This window comes from Pelodiscus sinensis, chromosome 9, assembly GCF_049634645.1.
Source record: "Pelodiscus sinensis isolate JC-2024 chromosome 9, ASM4963464v1, whole genome shotgun sequence".
NCBI lineage: Eukaryota > Metazoa > Chordata > Testudines > Trionychidae > Pelodiscus > Pelodiscus sinensis.
In genome coordinates, this window is record NC_134719.1 from 1,783,192 (window position 1) to 1,787,591 (window position 4,400).

A 4,400-nucleotide genomic window follows, 5' to 3' on the forward strand; every position below is an offset into this window, starting at 1 on the left:
ATAGCTTCCCCAATTATCACCCCTAATATCATTATCTCATAGACACTAACCTCCCCCCCCATACATCCCCTTTGTTCTAAAATCTGATTTGTCAATTTTATATTGTGTTCACTTTTTTTTTATTGTATTCCTTTGGTATATATGGTCATGCCAATTTTCTTCCAGAATTTGATCTGAGGAAGTGGGTCTGGCCCACGAAAGCTCATCACCTAATAAACCATCTTGTTAGTCTTTAAAGTGCTGTATAGTCCTGTCTTTTGTTCCCCATTAAAATATACACTCTCACTGCTACTACGCCCCAAACATGTTCTCTCTATTGTTTTAACTTTTTACCAGATTCTGACGATGATTTCTAAATGAGATTACCACCTAGTTCCTGAGAAATTAGAAGAAGAACAATTACTTCTGTTTTTATCGGAGCCCCATAAATACCACTATGTACTGCTGTCAGTGGCTCCGCTGCTATGAAGAGCTGCCAAACATCTTTCCAAAAGCTCTGTCCATAGTCACTGAGGACAAAGTTGTTTCAATAATAGTTTCAGCTGCTGTTAAGCCATAAGAGCTGTGTTAATTTCCATCCCATTCACAACTCAATGGAAGAAAATCTATCAGCATTCATAGAATCACAGAATCATAGAACACTAGAACTGGAAGGGACCTCGAGAGGCATCGAGTCCAGTCCCCTGCCCTCGTGGCAGGACCAAGCACTGTCTAGATCATGGGTTCCCAAACTGGGGGGCATGAAGAAATTCCAGGGGGGGACGCGAGGCAACCCCACCTCTCCCCCCATCAAGTTTTGCTGCCCTATTCAGTTCCTTTTTTCTTTTTCTCAACAAGTTTTGCTGCTATTTGGAGGAGGGGCGTGAGGGTTTTTCAAAAATCAAAAAGGGAGGGGGTGATGCCAAAAAATTTGGGAACCACTGGTCTAGATTATCCCTGACAGATGTCTGTCCAACCTGCTCTTAAATATCTCCAGTGATAGAAATTCCACAACCTCCCCAGGCAATTTATTCCAGTGTTTAACCACCCTGACAGGTAGGAAGTTTTTCCTAATGTCCAACCTCAACCTCCCTTGCTGCAATTTAAGCCCATTGTTTCTTGTCCTGCGGTAGCTGCACTGCAAATAGAACTTGGGTGGTTTTGAACTAGTATGTCATCTAACTCCTGTCAGAGCACAGTTAAAGGACATGATAGTAAAACCACAAGGCATGTGCCTTGCCCACACTGTAGGGCCCACTGGCGGAACTGTACAAGGCTGTGTCTACACTGGGCCACTTATTCCGGAAAAGCAGTCGCTTTTCCGGAATAACTTGCTAGCTGTCTACACTGGCCGCTTGCTTTTCCGGAAAAGCAATGACGATCTACTGTAAAATTGTCAGTGTTTTTCCGGAAAAACTATGCTGCTCCCGTTCGGGCAAACGTCCTTTTCCGGAAAAACTATTCCGGAAAAGGGCCAGTGTAGTCAGCCCGGTAGTCTTTTCCGCAAAAAAGCCCCGATCACAAAAATGACGATCGGGGCTTTTTTCCGGAAAAGCGCGTCTACATTGGCCACAGACGCTTTTCCGGAAAAAGTGCTTTTCCGGAAAAGCATCCTGCCAATGTAGATGCGCTTTTTCTGGAAATACTTATAATGGATAACTGTTCCGTTTTAAGCATTTCCGGAAAAGGGTGCCAATGTAGACACAGCCCAAGGCTGTGTCTACACTGGCATGAATTTCCGGAACTGCTTAAAACAGAATACTATTCCGTTTTCAGTTTTTCCGGAAAAGGCAGGCTGCTTTTCTGGAAAAGCCCTTTTTCCAGAAAAGCGTCTGTGGCCAATGTAGACGCGCTTTTCCAGAAAAGAGCCCCGATCGTCATTTTCGTGATCGGGGCTTTTTTCCGGAAAAGACTACTGGGCTGTCTACACTGGCCCTTTTCCGGAACAGTGTTCCGGAATAAGGACTTATGCCCGAGTGGGAGCAGCGTAGCTTTTCCGGAATAGCAGCTGATTTTGTACAGTAAAGCGTTGTTGCTTTTCCGGAAATTCAAGGGCCAGTGTAGACAGCTTGCAGCTTATTCTGGAAAAGCGGCTGATTTTCCGGAATAAGTGGCCCAGTGTAGACACAGCCCAAGTGTTTGGCAAATAAGGGCAAAACCATTCGGGGAAAATTAGTTTTCCACCTTTTTTATCTGGGCCCCGTTTAGGGTCAGATTGAAGAGTGAGGAAGGAAGATACTAGAGGACTACACTCAAGCTCCATTAATCCCCAGTCCCAAACTCTGCCCATTAGAAAGATCAGGACAGCTCGCTGTATCTGCTAGGTGATCCAAAACAGAGTAGTTTAAGATTTAGGCTTCAGAGTTAAAACCCCACTGAGATGCAGTAGGGAAGTTCATATCTCTTGGATCTGTTGCTTCCAGGTGCCTGTCTGCAGACTCCAGCAGAAGACTGCATTATGTCCCATTGGTGAGGTTTCCCTCATAACCGCAAGGGCTTGAAACTTAACTTATTTTTAAAATAAAATCTTTGGCTGCATCTAGACTGGCAAGTTTTTCCGCAAAAGCATGTGCTTTTGCGCAAAAACTTGCCAGCTGTCTACACTGACTGCTTGATTTTACACAAAAGCACTGACGTTCTACTGTCCGAAATCAGTGCTTCTTGCACAAATGCTTTGACATTCCCGTTTGGGCAAAAGCCCTTTTTCGGAAATGTTTTTGCGCAAGAGGGCCAGTGTAGACAGCTAAAAACTGTTTTGCGCAAAGAAGCTCCGATGGCTAAAATGGCGATCGGGGCTTTCTTGCACAAAACCGCGTCTAGATTGGCACGGATGCTTTTCCGCAAAAAGTGCTTTTGTGGAAAAGCGTCCGTGCCAATCTAGACGCTCTTTTCCGCAAATGCTTTTAAGGGAAAAACTTTTCCGTTAAAAGCATTTGCGGAAAATCATGCCAGTCTAGACGTAGCCTTTGAGTCTGCAAAAGCTGAGAGGACATCAGAGAAGCACTAGTACTACTTGGCATGGGCCAGGTCACACCCACCCATTGGTGAAATTGTGGTGGCTAACAGGGCAAATTTCATAGTAGGCTGGGATTGTTTCTCTGAGTTATCTGAACTGAACTATGCCAAGTCCAAGCCCACCTCAGCAGGCTGGCAGCCTGGCTTTAGAGTCTTTCCTAGTTTGAAACGTTAACTAGACTAGGTGAGGCCAGTTTTCAAAAGCGCCTTAGGGGCAGATTTCCCAGTATTCTCACCTGGGATTGGATCCAGCTTCCATGGCGATGCTCCGTGGCTGGATTTGCCAGAGCTTTGCGCCCCAGATGTGCAGCACCCTTTTGACACGCGTGTTCACGCCTTTTGGTGCCTCTCTGGGAACCTGGATCTCCGCGTGTAGGGGCTGCGCACTTTCGAAAAGCCTGGCTGCAGGTAAGGAGGACCCGGCTGAGATCTGTCCCAATTGATGGGAGAAGGGGTGAAAAACCCCACCCCACCACCTCCTCTTCGCTGCCCCAAGCCAGTCTGCTGAGCTGGGAATAAACCAGGCTCCGGCACGATTCCATGGGGCCCTGCCAGTGGATGAAGATCTCCCTGAGAAAGCGCTGTGCGGCCTGGGGGGCAGCCTGCGGGGCATGGAAAGGGGGCGGCGAGGGGTGGGGGAAACTGGGGCGCGGGAGCGGCTTGGGTGCGGGAACAGGGGGAGGGCAGCAGAGGGGTGTGGCCGAAGGCAGGAACGGGGGGGGGGGGGGGGGGGAGGTGTACACAGGGAGGTGGCAAAAGGAGGAAACGGGAGGGGGCAGTGTGCCCGGGGGGAGCGGCCCGTGGGCAGTATCAGAGGGTGAGAAGAGGGGGAGTGGGGTGCACAGAGGTGGCAGCCCATGGGCGGGAACAGGGGACCAAAAGGGGGGGGGGTGCACCGTGGGCGGGAACGAGAGGGCGGGAACAGGGTGTAAGAACGGGGGGAGGGTGTGCACAGGGGGGGGCAGCCTGTGGGCGGGAACGGGGGCGAGAAGGAGGGGCGGTGTGCAGGGGGGGCGGGAACGAGAGGGCGGGAACGGGGGGGGGGCGGCCCGTGGGCGGGAACGGGGAGGGGGCCCGTGGGCGGGAACGAGAAGGCGGGAACGGGGGGGGGCGGCCCGTGGGCGGGAACGAGAGGGCGGGAACGGGGGGGGGGCGGCCCGTGGGCGGGAACGAGAGGGCGGGAACGGGGGGGGGCGGCCCGTGGGCGGGAACGAGAGGGCGGGAACGGGGGGGGGGCTGCCCGTGGGCGGGAACGAGAGGGCGGGAACGGGGGGGGGGCGGCCCGTGGGCGGGAACGAGAGGGCGGGAACGGGGGGGCGGCCCGTGGGCGGGAACGAGAGGGGGGGCGGCCCGTGGGCGGGAACGAGAGGGCGGGAACGGGGGGGGGGGCGGCCCGTGGGCGGGAA